The sequence below is a fragment of the Scleropages formosus genome, chromosome 18 (genome assembly GCF_900964775.1).
Source record: "Scleropages formosus chromosome 18, fSclFor1.1, whole genome shotgun sequence".
Taxonomy (NCBI): Eukaryota; Metazoa; Chordata; class Actinopteri; order Osteoglossiformes; family Osteoglossidae; genus Scleropages; species Scleropages formosus.
The window spans coordinates 5,925,273-5,947,454 of NC_041823.1; the positions used below are offsets into that span (position 1 = coordinate 5,925,273).

The following is a 22,182-nucleotide window of genomic DNA, read 5'->3' on the forward strand; positions in this document are numbered from 1 at the left end:
ATTAAGAGCTCTGCACAAGGGGCTAAATACACTTTGACTGCTAAGCAACAGAACGCAATCATGCTGGAATCTTCAGTGGCTGCAACCTACAAAATATCTCGCTGGATCCGCCTGCCGAGTTCCCCTCCAGGGCCACATAAATGTTAATCCACCCTCCAGTCATTATTCGAGTCCATGTCTGCAGAGAACGCAGCCGCAGCGAGGCGTTAATCAAAAGTGCAAACGCTTCCCTGAACCCAAACCGATGACTCCCATCGCTTTTTGCTCGGATGATGGATCCCTAACTCGTCGGATCTGAAGAACAGGATCAAACTAATTAAGGGAATCAAAGGATGACTCCGACTCAAGACAGGCATGACTCATAACTGTATATTACACAACGACTCACACTGCTGCCAAGTCATAAAGAAGAGAATTATCCCCGATGCAAAGCCGGAGGAATGGTTCCACGTCAGCGTTCGCAGTAACAACAAGGAAATGGAGCCCTAATGGACCAGGTCTGACAAACGTGAAGACCTGTTTGGGGACGGAGCTCTAATGGAGAAGGCCCCGCTTGGGAACGTAGGCCTAATGGACCAGCGCAGCCACATGACGAAGTGGTTGAGCCCTGGTGTAGAACATCACACGAGGACCTGTTTGAAGACAGAACCCCAACGGAGAAGGTCACATATGAAGACCTGGTTGAGGATGGAGCTCTAGTGGAAAAGGTCTCATGAGGACCTTCTCGAGAATGGACCAGCCCAGACACACGAGGACATGGCTGGGGAGAGAGAGAGCCCTTAATGGACCAGCTCAGACATATACAAGGTCTCAACAGAAGCATAACCGAGCAGGTCCCAAATGAAGATCTAGCTGGGTATAGACTGGTAACGATTCTGCTATTATTGCTGCTTCCCCTAGACTCAGAAAGGAAGGGGTTTGGGTGCTGCTTTCAAGTCTTAAAGTCATTTCTGCAATTAAAAAAAAATACTTCAGCGTTGCCCTCAGGATGTCTTGTCACACAGGATCATGTAGCTTGGTGGTTAGTGGACAAGAGTTCAATCAAATTAAAATTATAATGACGGAGTCCAACAGAAAAACCAAGGGGGGGAGAAAAAAAAAAAAAAAAAGATTATGGAACATCAGAATGGGCAAGAAACATCCCCTGCAGTCCAAGTAAGCAAATTAACATGAATAGCTGGTTCAGCGCAACCTATCTTTAGAGTTATATTTTTTAAACTTTAAAAAGGGGGGAAAAAAAATTTTAAAAAAAGCTGCCTTTCCATGCAATCATGTTTTTTTCATAGGGTGGTAAGCTTTAATTTGGCCACAACTAGTCTGCTGGCTGAGAGATAACAGCTTCAGTTATTTACAATAGAGCTACTTTATTATTTTTTTTGTTTCACTGCCTTTATGGCGGTGGATTTTTCCCAGGAAACGATTCATTATGCTGTCGGATCGCCACTCGATTAAGTGAGCTACCCGCGACTCTGCCAGTTGTTTGCAACACTTAGATGGGGGATTAGGCCGCATGCAGAGCTCGCACCGGGCGGAAATGCCCATGCCGTGTTAAACCCATAGAAAGCGACCGTGGTATAAGGCAGTCTGAGAAATACAACGAACAGCAGCTTCTGAAACAAGAGATAAAATTAGCCACAAGCAGTTTAAATGTCCCACTGCAGTGAACTGAGCCCCCCCCCCCCAAAAAAAACAGGACAATCAAGGGCCAGCAATTTGTCATCAATGTTAGGATAAAAGTCTAACAGTGAAGAATAAGGGGAAAAAAGGAATAAGACATCCCTGTAGAGCACTTGGGGGGGGAGCACACCAACATCTTAACAGTGAACTGTAATTATTGAAATGAAGTTGCACATATGTGCGGTGTATCATTCTCATAAACGATAAACAAACATCTTACACTCTAAGCGATGTAAAACTAAGAGCTAAATTTTAATATTCGCAAAGCGTTGCCGGTGGCTTAGTGGTTAGAGCTGCTGCCGATGGACCTGATGGCACCAGGTTTACACCCCAGGTTTACACTGCACCTCCTGCAGTACAAGCCTTGAATAAGGTACTTACCCTAAAACTGACATAGTTGCAAATGGGTAAATCACACACACATACACACACACACCCCATCTGAAACCGCCTGTTCCATACGGGGTTGCAAGGCAACACAGGGCGAAGGGCTGGAGGGGGAGGCGACACAACCGGGACGGGACGCCAGTGCATCACAAGGTACCCCAAGGGGGACCTGAACCCCAGACCCACCGTAGAGCAGGACCCAGGCCAACCCACTGTGCCACCGCGCCCCCCTTCATTGGAAAAATCAGTGAAACTTAATATACAAACCTCAGTTTCTTTGGAGAAAAGTGTCAGCTAAATAAAAATATATAAATTTAAAAAAAGTTAAATGAGAATAAATAAAGAGTCGCAAGACGGAGAAGTCAAAGCGCAGTTGGGTAATAACAGGAAAATGACAGGATCTTCAGCAGGCAACGGGAGTTGTCTCCATGATGACTATCACGGCCTGAGATGTGGGATGAGATGTTTGCTTCCTCTAACCCCAAGGAGTCGGGAGCTCGAGGATTATGTAACGCACAAAGAATGCTTATTTTTATCCTGCTGGCACTGCTCAGACATTTGTTTTGCTGCGTGACACCGAACTAAGCTAAGCGAATCCGGCCGAGCTACCGACACCCTCCGGTATCCCGACGAAACCTGTCAATTACAGACACGCTCCGCCATAATAACCGGCCCTGCCGTGGTAGCAGACTTGAGTATTTTCTACAATTGGCAGGGCAAATTCCACCAACCGAATCCCACTCGTGGCAATCATTTGGGTGCTATTGAAGTGGTTTACCGTGCCCTTCTTTCTGCGCACGTCTTTGGACCGCGGGAAGAAAAGCACGAGCACATGGGGAGAACATGCGGCATGCTACCTGCTGCTCCGCTGAGATTTTCCACAACAAAACTACAGAAATCCACTTCAGAGCTTTAGACAAATCTCATAATATGGGTTCAAAATCTGTTTTTCTTGTCTATTTCTTTGAAGAGGAGCCTTTCCTAATACACGCACGAACCCCCTGGGTGGTGGAAGCCACAGTGGAACCATGTAGCTTGCAGGGGAGCTCCGTTCTCACCGTCAGCACTTCCCATGTTGCAGCACAACACCATCCCACCGTCTTCCCCACAATCTGCCTTCTCAAATTTCATCTTTCACATGACATGTAATACGATTATTTTTCACCCTTTTCAAGTTTAAGCAGGAGTATTACAGGAGCCTCCAGCAGGCCCAGATGCGGTGGCTTGGCAAGAACGTCGCCTGGCCCATTTCCTTAAAGCTTCTGGCCTCTTTTAATTCCTCCTCGGACCACTCCGATTATGGCCTTGGAGAATTTCTTCTTGCTCTGTATTCTTAAAAGTCCATCACATGCTGTGACGGTTGTTGGGTTACGCCTGCGGCGCACCATCCACGGCGAAAACGACTCGCGACGAAAGGCCTTCAACACCAAGAAAAGACGCAACTTTCCGGGTCCCAAGGCAGACGATAAAATGTGGAAGTCTAGCGAGAAACCGAGACCAGCGGAACCCCAAAAACCAGCGACATCGTGATGGATCTCGATGGAGCCGAGGATCAGATGTGCTAAAGCTTCTCGAATTCCCTTCCGTTACCTCCAATCTGCTATCTGCTCTCTCCTCGGAGTGAATCAATATGCCAGCACGGAGCGTGGATCTGCAGAGCCTCCCACGTGTGAGGAAGAAAGGCTTCATCTCCAGGCTTCCGGGGCAGGCTCGCCCACTTGCAAACCAGCGGAGGGGTCCTATGGCCCTTCCGGAAAAAAAGGCACCTGGGGTTGGAAACACCTACATGACCTCCCAGCGGCCCCCTGCGAATAAACCGGGTGCGACGTCTGAGGAAGCCGCGTACCTGCAAACAGGCTTCCTAGCGAGTACGTGACCCTTGGCGGGTCCAGAAGGACTCGGCTCCCGAGGCCTCCTAGTTTGCCCAGCAGTTCTTTCGTCTCGAATAGGTCACGTCAAAGAAAACCATGCCGCTGTTCCACCCCAACTTACACTGGCAACACCGCACTGGAGCCTTGACGTTTTCAAGCTCTTGCTGTGGCCTAAGAGAACTTGAGACCCCCCTCGGAAGAGCGGTCAGTGATAGAGGATATGAAGAGAGACAGAGTGAGAATCAGGAGTATGTATCCTGGGACCAGTAGATAAGCATGATCTTGGACCTCCTCTAAGGGTCACGCAAGCAAGCGGGTAAAGGCTGCAATCCAGCTGCATTTCTTTGTATTAGTATCTGTGAATCGCAACTCGAGAGCCCGAACACGTCTTACCTGTGCAGAAACGGGTGTGAAAATAAAACAAAACTGTGGGCCGGACTGGCGCGAGAAGGAGCTCCACGAAGAAGCCGGTTCCATCGAAAGCCAAACCCAGCATCCACCAGACTTGGTGACTTTTTTTTTTTTTTTTTTTATTATTAAAGACTCTAAATTTAGTCTTTCCCAGTAGACTGAGCCCAAGTGTGTATTTATGCAAGACTAGGTTTTGGAGAGGTAGACTCACGGAACTGAAAGCGCCGCTCGCTTTTACCCAAATATTTCGCGCTGTTCCATTTCTTATCCAAACCACAACGTAACCCGACCATTAATTAAACCTTAAAACCGACTTAACCTCGGCGTAACGCTCCTTAACCCCCGCTCGAAGCGCTGCCGCTCCCTCCGAGAAGCGCCTCGTTTACCGCAGCCTCACGCCAGACGCCCTAGAAAAGCAGGCCGTCCGGCGACTGCAGGCGACCGTAAATTCTTGCTCCGAAGTGCACCGTCTCGGTCACAGCACTTAAATAAGCCATGTGACAGGTTCGCAACGGAGGGGCTTTCGGGTGGCGGTGGGGCAGAAGCTCAGCCGTCATAACAAACGCGGAACCTGACAGTCGACAAGCTGCGCGTACGGCGGGTTGCTTCCCGAAACAAACACTGACGTTTTGGCCTCGCCTCGAAAAAGCGCAGTCTATCCGGTTTGGAGTCGGGGGCACGGCTGGGGAGGACCGGTAGCCCCCGTGGCAGACTTTACCGCCAGCAGGGCTGCGAGACACCGTGCGTTGCACTGGAGGAATCTCCGAGTTTCGCTGCCTGTGCAGCGTCTTCCATTACAGGTGGGGGAAAAAAAACCCCCATATATTGGGGGTTAACAGAGCTCAGCGTTACTACTACCGACGCGAACCCGAGCCCAGGCACCGAGAAGCGATTACCGCCTAACAAACAGGCTCTCGGCCAGGGGAGCTGCTCAGAGCCGACGGCCGCGCCGCGTGCTCTTATTAGGCCACGCTTCCGCGCAAATCCCCGTGTTCAGGTGTGTGCTGGGGGGGGGCAGATGGAGATGCGTGCAACTTGTGGGTTGGGGTGTATCTTGTTTTCCTGCATTTGCCTTTCACGCACACACAAAATAAGCATGACGTGGAGCGCAGCGGCGGTTCACCCCCCACCCCCACAGATGGAGACATTGTGTAAACAGCAGCCGCCGCCCAGGCGTAGCCGGTTCCCCCAACCGCCACCGCCCGCATGACCCCCCGGTGTGGTGGCTCCCTCATACTGCACCTACCGACAGGACACACATCGCAGACCCCAGGAGGCTCTGTTCACATGCCAGAGAAGGGAAAAACTGACACAGGATGGGATGCAGCACCCACCGCACCGTGGGCATCCGCTGCCATGGTTACGCTGCCCAAGTCCAGCAGGAAGGAGCTGAAGCGCAGCTATGTGGAGGTGGTGTGACGGCAGCAGTTGAACTGAACCGAACCGATCCAGCCTTGCCAAGTTAATCCTCCCCACGAAGAGCGGTCGTCTCCACCCCACCCCATCTCCTCGCAGCCCTCTCTTTTTGTCTTCTACGGCAGTCCCAAGCTCACCGCTCACTTGTTGAGCTGCGCACATGGCTCCTCGGAGGAAACGCCACCCGGACAGCTCCCGGCAGGGCGACGGCCGCGGCGCACGAGGAAGCACAAACATTCCGGCATGCGGCCTCCGGCATTTCCGCCCCCGCAGCCGCACCCCTGCAATAACTCCTGGCAGACACAGCAGAGGCTCATAAGCAATAACCTGGGCTGCAGGATGGGGGTGGCTGCTCGAAGAGCGTGCGGACTTGGGGGAAGGGGGGGAGCTTCCCTCCCATCTCCGCAGATGAGAAGCCACCCTTATCTCCTGGCCCAAAGGGACTTTCGTGTACGTGCAGTTTCCTCCAAGGTGGCTCGTGCAAATTAGCGCTGCCATTTGCCAGGGGACGGAGCTCAGACGAGCGCTCAACACCCCACCCACCTCCCTCTCTACAAAGGGCTCCGGACCTCAACCGCACGTGGTCCGGCCAGGGGGCTCACGGTTACCCCCCAGCCATCCTTCCTCTCTGCACTTCCTGCCTAGTTTACAGTAGGGGACAAAAGTGGAGAAAGCCACCCCCCCAGGGAACCCTGATCTCCATCCTCATTCACCCCGGCGGCCCCCCACGATGCTCCCACTTGCAAATCAAAAGAGAACTGAGCCTCGTAACTCGCTGCACCCACACGCGCTGCCAAACTGACATCAGCCACAGGCGCGGTATTTGTACTACGCCACTGGGAGCCCTTTCGTCTCTCTCCCTGATCCCTCTGAGCGCCGCGATCGCAGAACAACTCCCTCTTCCCAGGCTCCCCGCAGCGCTCGGGAGTTGCATTTAAAAAGCCGGAGACTCCCGGCGAACTCGAAGGCAACGGAACACGGACGCCTTACCTCACTTGATGGAAATGCAAGCCTTTCCCCCCCCGTCTCTAGCAGCCCATAACCCGGTGCCTCCCCGGCAAACACGGCAGCGGAAGGGCGGCACGAGCAGCGACGAGCAGCGACGAGCCGAGAGGCACCGACGGCAACAACTCCAAACTCCACGAGATTGTCGGAAGCCTCCGGTGGCAGAGCACAAAACTCTGCCTGGCGGCTGACGTCAAGGCCGCCGCCCCCCCCTGGTCACGTGGTCAGATAAAAAGCAAAAGCAAGCCCCCCGGTTGCCAAGGCAACAGGAGCTATGCACCGAAACCATTTCAATAGGTCATCTGTCAAAGAGATAAAGCCCAGCAGACTTTCTGTAAACCACAGGGTTAAATATACCCCACAGCCCTGATGGAGTAGATTTTTTTTTTTTTTTTTGGAACTTACAATTAAACTGATAAATGAATCCAGACAGTGCAGCTGAAAATCCGGCTTCCTGCCGAGCAAACATTACACGCTGGATCAGGTCATTTTTGGACCGTGAGACGGAAGGACGTCAAAACCGGGCTGAAAGTTTTACGGCGTGAGGTCGGAACCCCCTCAAGGCGCGAGAGGCAGTCTGCCTGGACATCGTGGCACCGGAAAAGTTAGCGGGAGAACTAAACTCGAGTCGACTTCGGCATCTAACTCACTTCTGCTCAGCATTCGACCGGCATCGTGATTATAATGAATTCTGGAAGATCCGGCCAGCTTTCTGTAACCTTTTGCCCCTCCTCCCTGCACCACTTCTGGCTACTTGCTGCTCCAACTGGGCTCTGTCATGTTATGAACAAATTGGGGAAGAGGGGAGAAGAAAAAAAAAAAAAAAAAAAGTTGTTGAAAATTATTTCAGTCTCAGATGACATCTAAGAGTAAAAAAAAAAAAAAAAATTTATAATAAAATCACATAATTAAAAAAGTACAGACAATGAAAACGAAGGCGTTCTGATGTCACGCCATAAATCACAGGTGCTCCCCAAGGAGGACGCCGGGGAAGAGCCGTCAATAAATCGACCTTCGCCGAAAAGCTCCAGAGCTTCCACGAGCGAGTTTGTTGGGATGTCAGGCAGCATCGGTGGAGGAAATTACAGGGCATCGCTGCTAACCCAGGAAATCAAAACCCGAACCACGCCGCCTTTCCCAGACTGAAGGGAAAACCCCGAATTTCATAAAATTTTTGTCCGAGCAGCAATCAGCTGCCACATAATTATAACAAAGTGTGTGTGTATGACCGTGCCTTTACTCTCATTTGTAGGAATCTCAGTATATATAGAGCTGTAGCTTTCCGCAAGTCAAAAAGCAAGACGGCCGAGGGCGAAAAACGGGTCTGTCAGTAATCGGTGGCCAGTTTACACTTCCTGTGCAGTAAACAGGAAAGCCTGCTCTCCACGCAGGGGAAAGCAACTGCAAGTCACGATCCTCCGTGGAAATCGTCTGCGCGAGTTCAGAGACTCGGGGTCCACACGCGCTCTACTTAGGTATTTAATTTACATGCACGTCGACTCGTGACGCACATCGAGACTGCGCCAAGCAAGAGAGCACCCCAACATCAGACACGTAGAATAATAAGCAAACGATGACGACGACGACGAGCAACCACCTAACAGTGGTGTGCGCCTGCGTGTTTACACTGACATTTACGATTTTTCCCCAGCTGAGAGTACGCAGAAGTGCGCTTCGCCGCATACAAAGCGGGCCTGGCTCCGCCTGTGTGTAAAATACCTGTGCTGGAGCCCCTTTAACCCTCATGCAGAATGAAAGTCCATTTGAGGACAAGTCCTAAATTTGAGGGATTACGGTCCAGACGCGCACCCCTCCCCGAATTCCTTCGCCGTATTCACACGGATCGGCGGCTGGGGAACTATTGTAAGGCCTCATTTGAATGCCATCTGGCAGACGGGAGAAAGAGGATCCCTGGGTCGAGGCAGCCGGCGACCTGCGGAGCGAGAGGTCACTTCGCCAAGAGCCCGGGGGTCGGTTCCGAGAGGAGGGTGGCTGTATGCGTGTATGGGGGAGGGGTGTTTGTCGAGAGCCCTTAACGGGACAAATAAGACCCTGTACTCCGCGCCGATGGCCTGCGACAAGAGCACTTAAGCGCACATACGAGTAAGGAGGAGAGCGAGAGGGAAGTTTCCCAGGGTGCCGGGTGTGAAGTATTCACAGAGTCGCCGTCACGGGCATCGCGTGGATCGGGTCGTAGCCTGCAGCCCGGCGGTGGGAATTCATTCCGAAGGATGGGGATATTGCTTCCATGAACTACTTTAGAAAAAAGCCTCCGACATTTTTGGTGGGGGGGGGGGTGAAGTATCCTCTCTAAAAACGACGTGTGAACTGCTCAGTGCATTTCATTAAGGCTCAAAGGGTAGCAAAGACAGTGCAATTCCAAAAGCAGCATATAAACCATTTAAATAATTTAAAGCAGGACAAAAATGTTCACCCCCTCAACACCTGCATAGAAGTATCAGTTCAAATTGTCGCCTGGGTGGGTTAACAGCGTAACGAGAGGACACCACCACCACCATCACCACAATTCTCAATTGCACGGTTTGCCAATAAGTAGTCTCCGCCGCTATTAATTTAGCCGATGCCTTTCTTCAACGTTAGCTTTGCGTATTAAACTACTTACCGTCCACTCATTTATACAATGGAATAATTTTACTGCATCAGTTCAGGGTAAGTACTGTGCTCAAGGGTACTGCGGCAGGAGCACGGATTCAAATTCTTGTCCTGCTATGGCAGGCTGCCAGCTTTAACCACTACGCCACCTGCTGGCCCTGCCTCGCAAGTAACTAATCATTGCTCGACTGGGTTTTGTCTAAAGCTGACAGAAGACCGCAACTAAGTACCAACATTTACGTTTACTTGTTTATCTGATGCTTTTCTCCGAAGCAACTTGCAGTTTTAAGCTATTTACAGTTATTTACCCATTTATACATCCGGGCAGTTTTACCGGGGCACCTTTAAGGGACGCGCCTTGCTCGTGATGAGCTCAGACAGACGAGCTGGTGTACGCCGTCCCATTTTGAGGTTCCGCAGGTGAACCCGGTTCTCCAGGCCGAGCTCTGCTGCACCGCGTACCGGGGGCTCTACGGAGGGTAACGCGTAATGCCTCCCTCTGGTTATCTATTACCTAACGGCACCGTGAGCCGCAGGTTGCCAGGGTTATTTCGGCGAGCGAGACGAGACTCCCGCTTGCTCCTACGTCCAGCCTGACGTCACCGCAGGCAAAGGAGGGGGCTCCGAGTCAGAGCTCCAGCACGGTTATCAAGCTGGTAATGTCAGAAAGCTCAGGTTGGGGGGGTGCAAACTGCATACCACCTGCAACAAAGAAAAAAAAAAACCACTGTCCAGAAACAATGTGCTCATGTAAAGAAGTGGGCTTTTGAGCTGATATAAATAATGGTGAGTTCTCTTTCTCCATTTCTCTCTCTCACTCACACACACACACACACACACACACACACACACACACACACACACACACACACACACACACACACACACCAAGCAAAGCATCACAGTGTTACGGGATTACAATTCCATGCCTGTGCGAGTGTGTCAGTGTTAGAGTCCATGTGTCCTGGCAGGTGGACACGCTCCGGACAGCGTGCTGCTTGAATTACACTCCCCCCCCCCCACGGCCTCGATCCGCAAAGCCACCGAGCCATGGGATAGAGCAGCCAAACGCGACTCGCTAAACCCATTTCCATTTGCACATTAGCCGGAGGCACTCATCACTTCGGGGGGAGAGGGGATCACACTGGATAGTGACACCTGACAGGGGCAACAGAACACCTCCCTCAACACCAACTGAGCAGGGATGCTGTTCATTCCAAAGGAAGACAGACTGACCTCTGACCCCTGGACGAAAGCATGGAATACCACCTCCAGCTCAGCACATTGCTGTGTTAGTTTTGCACCGGTCACCCAACGCTCACGTCCCTTCTTACGATGACTTTTTCATTTAGCTGATACTTCAAATCCCTCCAAAGTGACAGACAACTTATTGAGTTTTGTATAGCAAACGACTTAGAATGATTTACCCACTAACACAACCAAATTCCACTGACATTAACAAACCGCCATTACACCAGACAATAAAATAATTAAACAAGTGCAATGACTAAGCTACTTAAGGCCCTTCCCTGCTTCCATGTTGAGCTGGAAGCGGGCCTCGAACCCAGGTTCGGTTTTATTTTTTTTTTTGGAAAGGAACCATTGTGCTTCCACCTGCACCCATAGTCACTTTTACCATACTAACGGAGTTTGCATGTTCTCCCCATGTCTATGTGGGTTTCCTCCGGGTGCTCTGGTTTCCTCCCACACTCCAAAGACATGCTGTTCAGGTTCCCCCATATAGTATGTGAGTGACAGAGAGAGCGTGTGTGTTCCACTGATGTATGGATGAGTGACCCATTGTAAGTAGTGTATCTAGCAGTGTAAGTCACCGCGGTGAATAAGGTGTGTGGACTCATAACACTACATAGAGTTCACTACAAGTCTCTTTGGACAAAAGCGTCTGCTAAATATGTAAATATGGGCTGATAACACTACATAGAGTTCACTGGAAGTTGCTCTGGAGGAAAGCATCTGCTAAGTGAATAAATGTAAACATAAATGCAACCAAGTGACATGGAACGCACCCCCCCCCCAAAGGCAACCACTTGGCTGCAAAAAGGCCGACAACGTGCATCTCCACGGCTTTGCTTTGCGCTCCAGCGCGCACTTCCACTGGTGCTGCTCCGATTTACGGCGCAGGAGATGTGCCCCTTTTCGAGAAGGCGAACGGAGCGCGACCGTTTCTTTCATCTCGCTGTCGAGAAGGCTCGTGGACGGCCAAAGCTCGACTTCTGACACGAAGCGTACGTGCCGGGCCCGTGATCCGAGCGGCTGCCACTGTCTCAGCAAAACACCGTTTACGTGCAACCGTACGCTCGTTACGTCGCACTCCGACCCAACTCGTTAGCAGAACGCAGATCGGCGAGTGTAAACGATGACGGATAAGTAGACGGTAGGCTGCCGTGTCAAAAAGCACATCAATGGCTTTGATAAGAAAACACACGCCGCGGCTAGGCCTGACATCGGTCCACATTCTAACGGAGCAATTCGACCGTGGGAGACACGTTCACGGTGCAAACTTTGCAGGACCACATACACATGTGATGTCTATATTACAAAATTCTTTACAATATAACTTAAAGGCTCCTATATGAGGAAGAAAAACTGAAAATGTTGACCCTGGGATACACAATGCACCAGGAAGCTACTGACCGCAACAGTCAAACATCGAACCCACAATTCCCCTTTCGCAACGAGTTTCGACCACGATCGCGACTGGGCCGCTCTGCGCTTTGACGCTCGCATCAGACAAACAGGCGAACGCGTCCTTTTAAAGGGGTCTTTACGGGTGCTGCCGGTCAGCTGGGCCACGCCCAGGACTTTCTGGAAGGTTCCTGCTGCAAACAACCACCCGTTGCTCCGCGGACCCCAGGCGCGCACGCGCCACCGGCCTGGGCGAGGCGAGCACGCGGTGGTCGTTGCTATCGTGCACGCGCACAAGCGCCTTGCCTCCAGAGGCCACCGGAGAGGGGAAACGAACCTGGCGTCGCGCAATCGCAGATGCTGGAGGCGTTCGGCTGAGCCGGACGGCGTGCCTGTCGAGCCGCTCCTCGGCTGTTACTCAGCAGTACTGACAGCAGCGTTGCTCTGTTTCAAGTGGCTACTGAAAGCATGTGGGGAGCAAAGAAGGGAGGGGGGGGGGTTAGCCTTTCCTAGATTTACTGTTGGCCACACCAGTAAAATAGAATCACTCCCCAACATATCCACAGTGCAAAATTAACACCCACCCACTTTATCCCCATTTAAAATTGGTCACAAATCACTTATTATACATCAATATAATTACACTATCTCCATTATTATTATCCCGTTAATATTAGTAAGAGCCATAAAACTAGGATGTTACCCTGTGGTTCACATTTTGACCATAAACTGCACATACAGTGCTCACAGCTGTTTGTTTGGGCTCAGTTCAATTCATTTTATTTATAAAACAGAAGACAAGTATAACTCAACCAGATGCAAGGAAGAATTTGTATGCAAGTCAGTCGAGGGGAAACTGCGGGGGGGGGGGGGGGGACGACGGACAGACTCCCAAATTCAAGAAATAGGAGAAAAATACACCCCTGGGGGTCCAAGAAACCGGTGTCAGCCCGCCCCTCCTGGGCATTCCAGCGTGTTACAGTGGCCCTGTAACTAAGAAGACCAGTGGATATGGTTGATAAGAACTCACACTCACATACTGGCTGAAACCGCTTGTCCCAACCAGGGTCGTGGCGAACCGGAGCCTAACCCGGCAACACAGGGCGCAAGGCCGGAGGGGGAGGGGGACACACCCGGGACGGGACCCCAGTCCATCGCAAGGCACGCCAAGCGGGACTCGAACCCCAGACCCACCGGAGAGCAGGCCGCGGCCAAACCCGCCGCGCCACCACGCCCCCCAATAAAGAACTGGTGTCAGCAAAGACTAAAGTCAATGGATAATCTTCAGTCAGCTGATGCGATGGGTGTCAATGCAGTCGTCACGATGCAGTCGTCAGGCAGCTGGGAGGCATCAGCATGCTCATGGAGCATCGTGAGAGACTGCTGCAGCTCGACCGCTGTGAGGCGGTCTTAGGCGCCGCGTGTGCGTTTCAGAAAAAGGAGCTCCAACAGGCACGACTCTCCCGGCGGGGGGGGGAAAGAGTGATGAGCACACGGAGCCGCTGTTGTCCCCAAACGTCACAGGGCCTGGGAACCACTGTGAAACAGCGCCAGGCCTTGGAGTTGGAATCTCACCCCTGCCACCCCTCCCCTCCAACCCCATCCCCATCGGTCTGTCCCACCTCCCCAAGAGTCATGGGAAAGAACGGGTAACAGCAACGAGGCCTTGGGGAGGGGGGCTGTTCACTCCGAAACACCCAACAGACCTGAGGTTAGTGACACCAAAAAATGCAGAGAGTATTTTTAAATAATAATAATAAAAAAAAAAGTCTCCTAAATATCGAGCAAATAAAAATACCAGCACCACATCCTGTCCCTTACTATCCTGGCCAGTGTTTATAGTAAATAAAATATCAGTACCACTGCTTGACAGTTTCTAGAACAATGTTTATATGCTGTTCAGCTCACCAAGAAGCAGAAGCATGTGTGACACACGTGGAAATGGGGACGTGCGGGAATTCTTGCTGCTGACCGCAGTGTCTTCGCATCCTATCTGCGACCGTGAGGACCGAGCACGTACGCGCACCCTGTCAAGGCGTCGCCTGCAAATGGAAAACGGCAACGAACATGCGAGACGGTCGCACGTCGGGCTCCGACTCCGATGCGTAGGATCGGCTAGTCTCGGTCTGCTCCTCCAGCACGGTAAATCGTGAAGTAAATCGACTTATTGCGATTTTTGCAATCTTTGTACTTTGTGCATCTTACCCCTGCAACTCCAAACCAATTAAAAACACGGGTTGCGACTGCACGTCATGCATGTTCCCAGGGCCCTTCTCGTCTTCAGAGACCAATTTTAAGGCTTACTTACAGCCTTAAGTTCCCTGTTACTGCAGTAAATTCATGGGTGGCGTGGAGGCACAGCGAGTAGCGCTGCCGTCTCACAGCACCTGGGTGGTGCGAGAGGATGTTGGTTCGATCCCCATTCGGTCTGTGTGGCGTTTGCATGTTCTCCCCGCGTCCGCGTAGGTGTCCTCTAAGTGCTCTTGTTTCCTCCCGCACTCCAAAGACATGCTGTTCAGGTGGAGTGACAGCGAGAGTGTGTGTGTGTTCCACTGATGTACGGATGAGTGACCCAGTGTATCTAGCAGCGTAAGTCACCGTGGTGAATAAGGTGTGTGGGCTGATAATACGACACGGAGTTCATTGGAAGCCGCTTTGGAGAAAAGCGTCTGCTAAATAAATGTAAATGTATAGCCAGCTATTTGTCTTATGCCTTTGTTCAGCGCTCCGTGTCACTGTGTGAGAAGAGTGCTCTCTAAAAATAAACCGAATTGGGAAACTCCTTGCATGTGTCACAAGTTAGGTGAAATCCGAAAACAAAGAGCCCAGTATGCAGCACTGGAGAACTTCGGTAACTCAATCACGGTTGCTACGGAAACCCAGCCGTCGCGCTGGTCTCGGCGGCGGTGGCCGCCGGCTCTTCCACGGTCATCGAGGACCATCGGCGGCACGTGACGGTACCGAGCCCTTCTCGAGGGCGCATGAGGACGAGCGGTTATTCAGCGGGAACGGCCAACGGCACTTAAGTGCCATCGCTGCCAATTCATTACCGACTAGCCGAGAAGTGCTCCTTGACCCGGAAATGCGAATGCCGAGTCCCACCCGGTGTTAAGTCTCATAGAGCAAAGAAATAAAGCGCCTCGGTTCCGCTTGGTTTATAATAAACTCAGCTAGTCAACTAACGGCACAGCCTCTGACGAAGACGAGCCGCGCGGAGCTACGGACCCACCCGGCCCCGGGGATGAAACCCTTACGAGCGGAGCCATTTTTAGCCCTTTATTGATGCTCTGCTGAGGGATGGTGCCTTATGGGGAATGCAGCTGGCACGAGGAGACATACCACAGACAACAATTAACCGAATGAGCAGAATGTTTCTGGCGTGACATCACGCGCCCATGTGCGCTCGCCGTGTTGCGCCCGCGATGACCATGTAAGTCGCTATGGACAGGAGCCCCGAGCCGAACGGGGCCGGAAAATGCAAACGTACAGGTGACCGGATGCGTTTTAGCAGCCCGCTGCAACCGTAATATTGATTGCGGGGGGGCGCACACCGAATGTGCTGCCATGCTGGATATTCAATTCATATGCAAATGCAGGCAGCTGAAGGATCAAGATATTCATTTGTCGGTAGTGAAAAGGGAGGGGGGGGGGGAATTCACGATATCCTGCCGCAACTGTCCCGTTCTTCACCGTCGCGCTCCGAAATCCCGCTCGACAGATTTAAGGCCGCATCCCCCCCCCTTGAGCTCACCCATACCTCCGTATTTATTTGGAACCATCCTACCGAGTGTGTTCGCTTGCAAGCAACTCCCAACAGTGCAAGCACGCTTTGAAATGTTTATATTAAATTCTTTCAGTACGACACAGCAGAGAGTTACCAGGGAGCTCGAGTAATGGCAGCAGAGGGAAAAAGATTTAAAAAAAGGAAAGGAAAAAAAAAAAAAAAAAGAAACACAACTGTCTGGCTCTCTCAGCAAACCCACTTCCCCACTCAGCCACCCCAAAAGTTTCCATACCCAGAAAGGGTTTGCAGATGAAAACTTCCGTTTTGGCATCTTTGGCCCAACCACCCCCACAACCCCCTTTTTCCACCACATCGAAGGCCATACAATGGGTCCTGGAGACAGAATACAACATGGGGAAAGTACAGAAGAGCAAAGGGCCTCAAAGCCTATATTGGATTGGGTCACACAAGTCTTCCCAGCTGGCCTGTCCCGTCCCGTCCCACAGCGATGGTACCACTGAGCAGAGATGGCAGCCGGGCATCTCCACCTCCTGTCTACAGGTAGAGCAAAAGCTGCAGTTCTTGTGGTTTTAACCTGCTAGGTTCATCTGGCCACCTGCACACAGGGACCGAAGCCCACGTTGGTGGATAACGAAGGGTTCCTTACACCCTGTGCTGCCTTTCATTGGTCACCGTCATCGTGTTCCGACGAGCGTTTTGCGAAGAGTCCAGCTCAGTCTGCTTTGGGTTCCTACGACTGACCTGCGCTTGCGTGGGCTTCCCCCGGGTGCTCTGGTTTCCTCCCACAGTCCAAAGACATGTTTAAAGTGAACCGGGCACTCTGCTCTCATGCGCCCATTTCTTCCGCTCGACACTTACAGACATTACAGGACAGCTGGGACGTACCGAAGGTGGCTCCGCAATTTCGGCTTGCGGCGTATAACTTCCGTTGTGAGAAACACAAGGAAACGATCAAAAGGAAGCGCGAGAGCAACGCGGACTTTTCCCAGACACACACCGTCAATAAAAGACAACCAGCAGCAGAATGTTTGACTTTCCATGACGAGGACTGACACCCCGGTATCAATTCCAGGAGCTGAACGCACACAGCACTGTAAAACAAGCAGTGTGGAAAGGCTGTGTCCACAACCAGGCAGGGCTCAGCACCACATTTATCCACTGGGGGACAATAAATAATCATAAAAGAAAAACAAATTCACCCAAAATGTGCACACCCTCTGGAAAAAGAGAAGATAAACTCTTTGGTATTGGTATATATACACTATATATACATATTAAAGTGCACATGCATGTGGTTCCCGCCCTCCGGCCGTACACACCTGCGTGTCACACGCAGACCTTCACAGAGGAGAGCAGGAGAGGTCAACACGAGCATCGCGGAGACGGTCGAGAGACGGCAAAGGATCCAGGCAGGTGGGCGGACTTCAGACATTATGCAAAAAAAGCGCCTCTTTCGCTCGCCGTCTCGTTCACCGACTGCAGCGCAGAGGTTCGAACTGACTGACGTGGAACCTCGGGTCTTGGAAAACCCCGTCTCCCACATTTGCTCATCGGTAATAAACATCTGTATACCCTTAGTCACATGAGTTAAGTTCTGCAGGCCAAAAATATTGCAGCTGATCCGGTGACATTTACAGAATTACAGTAGTGACCCCCCCACGTTACAGCTGATAGCACCAATGAGCACAGACTTCTTGTTTCACTGATGAGTCCGATCATTTGACGCAGGATTCTTAGTGTGCTCTTATGTTCAGCGCTTGGTGCTTCTGCCCCATTTGTATGGGGTGGGGGGGGGGAAATACAGGTTCCAGCAGGACGTACGTACACACACACACACACACACACCTTAAAGCCTAAGAATTTGACTGTAACAAGAAGATATTTAATATAAAAAGGTAGTATAGGCCTGTCCAAAGGTATATTATCAGTACCTCATAAATAGTTATACAAAAAAAAAAAAAAGGGGGGGGGGGGTCTTGTGTTACCTTTTCAAACTACCCGACACTTGCCGCAGAAGGTGAAGAGCGTGCGATTTTTTTGACAAAAGACAAACCACAAGGGGACATGTGCACGATGACATTTCCCACAGCAGTCCGCGCAGGGTTGCGCTCGCGTCGGCCGTCAGGTAACACCGCCAGCGGCAGGACGGCGCGCGCGCGGCGTTTGCGGCCCCGTCCGCGCGACAGCCGTGCTCTTTTGCTCGTCACCCACGGAGACCCCGGGATGCTGACCGAGGTAAATAAGGTGAAGGTTACGCCAGCAGCGCCACGACCTCGGCTTCACGGATTCTCACGCTCGTTTCAGTTCCCGCTGTGCTGACATTTGACGTGCATGACAATTCACAGGAATTCTGGGATGTCTGCACACCCTTATGGAACTTATTAGATACGGTTATGTGGTCATGCCTGTGGAGGGGAGGGGGTTTAAAAAAAAAAAAAAGAAAAAAAGAAAAAAGGCATGCTGACTCCGGACCCAAAAAAAAAAACACACATTCCAAATGTCACGTTAATAACAAGTCCCCAGAAGGCCGACACACTTCCTCCATATCAAAGACAGTATTGTATCGATTATGAAACTGTATACATTATACAGCACTACACCCCCTTTTTTCTCTTCTAATATTGGTCAGCGTGGATAGCTTTAAGGGGGGGGGGGGGGAGGGGGAGAGGTAGAAAAACACAACTTGCAGCATATGTAAATTTGTTTTCCCCAAAATTAATACACTTGGGGGGGACTAAACCAAAGTTCCCTGCCTGAGAAGCACCTTCTTAGTACAGAAGTCTTACATTACATACATTTACATATTTACCTTATGATTCTCCAAAGTGACTTACAATGTTAAGCTACTCACAGTTATTTACCCATTTATACTGTTGGATAATTTTTACTGGAGAAATTTAGGGCGAGTACCTTGCTCAAGGTCACTATAGCTGGAGGTGAGACTCGAACCTGTGACCTTTGGGTCAAAAGGAAGTAGCTCTAACCACTACGCTACCCGCTGCCCTCAAACGCTGACGTGGAGGCATTTAAAGCGAGGTTGACGTACCCTTCGCTCACGTCGGTACCCACATCTCCCGTTTACGGTGGAGACTTTGGTAAGAACGCGGAGGAGTGGACGGAGCACGGTTCGAATCCTCCCCACCGAACCAGAGCGGGACTTTCATTCACTGACAACAGCAGGGGACAGATGACGCTCCTCAACCGTGGAAGGCACCTGGACTCTAAACTGGCAACCTCAGGTTTGTGTCCTTGCCAGCAACAACAGCGCTTGCTGTCCCCCCCGACCCAGAATCCTCTGCGGCCGATACCTCCGGTCACAACCGAAAGGTTTCGTCATACGGGTTTACGGTCGGCCGCCGCCAAACGAAAGAATCCCCAGGGACGCTTTCCAAGACGAGTTCTACGCAACACAGAAACGCGGACAAGCGAGAGCATCCCAACCCACCTTGACGCCCACTTTAAATGCTTCATTGGCATCGAGGGAAAACTAGAGCAAGGGGTGTTAACTTCACCACTTGCATAACTCAAGCAAAGGCCTTTACTGGCACTGACCAATGTATTTTTACAGTTTACGGAAGCCAGCGAGAAGCGACAAAAGGAAGCGGGACTCAATTTCCCGGATTAAGGGAGTGACGAACATGAAGTACGACTGCATGTACAGAAGAAAGAAAGAAAGAAAAAAAAAAAGCCAGATTAAATAACCAACACAACACCTCATAAATTAAAGGCGTCAGCCGCCTCCCGCTTCACAGTTAATAAGCGTGTTTAAGAAATGCACGTAGCGCCGCAGTCAAGGCTGTCTCCAGGAGTGACGCGTACGGGCAAACAGACGGTGCACGAAGGCCCTTTCAGGTGGCGCCGAACAGCGTCGCCCGCGTTTCTTCGGATGCCGTCTGCAGGCTCTGGCGCGTGGGAGTCCGGGGGCCGCGCGAGCGTAACGTGCGCCGTCGCGCTCGTTCTCCCGTCCACGGCGAGCATAGCGGCCCGTCACGACTCCAGCGCACTCCCCCCGTCCCGTACCTGTACCACGTAGACGCGGACGGTCACCGCTAATCAGGAAGCTCACCCTTAGATGCGTCAAAGGGTCTGGAAAGCGACGCCGCCGAGACGGAGGCATCGGTCTCGATGCCGGGATACCGCACCGGAGAAATCCGTCCCATCGGGACTTAACCCGGCGACCATTCGCTTCGAGTGTTTAGCGGCCGAGGGCTCCGATCACATCCAACGGTTGTATCGTACCAATTTACCTTGGTACCCCTCACCAACTTTTTGAAGTACGAGCCCAAGCGATTTGCAATACGTGCACATATAGAATAGGCAAATATAACGGCTGCACTCAATTCGAGTCTGGTTGGTGAGGACTTGTACATTTTACATTACAGGCAGTCCCCGGGTTACGAACGTCCGACTTACGTACAACTCGTAGTTACGAACCACCCCACCCAAAGCGGCACGCGTCTTTATTTCTGCCTATTCATATTTCTTTAGCATTTTACCGTAATTTATCGCTCACCTGCCCACTGGATAGGTCATCAGATCGATTCCACCCGTCCGACTGCGAAAACTCCCCGAACGGTCCGACAGCCGCTAATGTCGAGCCTTGAGGATATTTACACAAAACCGCTTGCCGCGGAAACACGACGGTGGAATGCAGTAACAAGCACCAGAAAAGGTCTAACAACTTTGTGACGCTCATCAGCGGATTGAGACACGCGGGTCGACATTTTGGACGATTTTTCAAGCGGGAAGGACTGCGGCTTATCAACGGGGCCGAGCTGCGGCTGACCTACGCGCGCAGGTCGGGGGCTGCTGGAGGTGGACGAGCGGCGAAACACCGCCGACCTCGAGTGCCGAAAACTCCGTCACCTCGGATACCCTCCCCACCCGGTCCGTCGCACGCCGGCATCCAGGCCGCGAGACCCCTGCGTTGTGCTGTCCTTGTCCCCGAGGTGCGGCCCATACCCACGGGGACGTTACCCGCTCGCGTCCTATGCGCACTTTGAAAGCCGCAGCTATCCGAGCTGAAGTATCCCATTTCAATCAGCGTTTTGGTACCCTTGCGTGTGCTTGACACGGTGCTACACCCCTCATCGCCGAAGGTGTCGTCGGCACGAGGATGACGGACGGCTCCGAGCGCGTCGCAAAAGCTTTACAGCGACTCGGTCGCTGCCTAAATCGCTCCGATTCTAAACCGTTAATTTAAGAGAGCGCAGTCCACAATCTCATCACCTGCCTAGAAGAACCGGCTGCAGCCCCTCCGCGGTTCCGAGCCGTCGCCGGTTCCACAAGGGCAATACTTCAGGTACATTATCCATTTACGTGACACCTTCCTCCAAGATTATTCGTGCTATCTATGTATTTATACAAAGCCATCAGTGTACCATCTACTCAAGGGTACAACAGCAGTAGGTGGGACTTGAACCAAAACCCTTTGAGAGCTGATGGCTCTGAGGACTACGCCACCTCTGTAAGGGTTTACTCTGGAAAGTCACGCTTGCGTAGTCTTAAAAATTAAACCCGAGTCACAGAAGGAAGCCTCACCTCAAATAAGGTCCTGCATCATAGCAACGAAGGGTCTAGATGATGCGCTTCTCTTCGACCACGAGACTATATTTAAATTAGTCACCAGAACTGCTCTCGCCACACGGTGCAAATTAGGTTGATGAGCTCTGCCGAGTTCCTGGAGGGGGGGGGAAAAAAAAAAAAAAAAAAAAACACACCTTTTAAATGTATATCTGGGGTGTAACCCACATGCGTACTCACGCGATCTGTCAACCTTCTTGGACGCTACAGAGACACCAGTCGGCAGGAGTTCTCGTACGAGGGATTCACGGAGAAACCTGGAGACTATACCCGTCACTTCATATCGGAAGGTTTCTGAGGGTCGGGGACCTTCTCCTTTCCAAAGTACCTTCATTCACACACTACACACCTCTCGCAGTACTGCAAAAACTTTCCAAAGACGTGCAGCAACCATTTTTTTTTTTTTTTTTGGACGTTGTCTTCAAGGCAGCAGCTGTAGCCTTTAAAAAAAAAAAAAAAAAACCAAACAAACCAACCCTATTGGAGCTTTTTCTGCCCTGCTCATTGTCCCCATCATTCCATAAAGTTGATCCAACATCTCAAAAGTCTCTTCCCCACTTTTTTCAAGCTCGACACGGAACTGAACCGCACATCTTTGTTTTGCAGTTGAAGAAACGTCACTTATGGCCACAATGCCTGTGACAGCCGAAGGACTAAACAGAAAAAGGTCCTATTCCTGCTGTACGGTTTTAAGATTTAATCCCATTGACTTCAGATGCTGCAGAGCACATGAGTGTGTGAGAGGTTTCCTTTCCCGTGAACATCAGCGGGTGGCAAGGTGGCATAGCGACTAGCGCTGCTGTCTCACAGCACCTGGGTGGTGCGAGA

At 51.5% G+C, this 22,182-nt stretch overlaps 1 protein-coding gene across 3 annotated transcripts in view; it reads right to left on the minus strand.

The window, feature by feature from the left end:
* The window catches only part of ncalda (neurocalcin delta a), a 57,047-nt gene that overhangs the window by 24,358 nt on the left and 10,507 nt on the right, over positions 1–22,182 (minus strand). Inside the window, exon 2 of one of the 3 annotated variants that reach the window (XM_029260014.1) lies at positions 21,313–21,451. The exons of 1 other annotated variant lie outside the window; for it this stretch is intronic. The gene's annotated coding sequence lies outside the window, so the exon portion shown is untranslated. Of the gene's footprint in view, positions 1–6,752; positions 6,916–21,312; positions 21,452–22,182 lie in introns of those variants that run through there. One more of the 3 variants, XM_018763065.2, reaches the window with a different exon arrangement.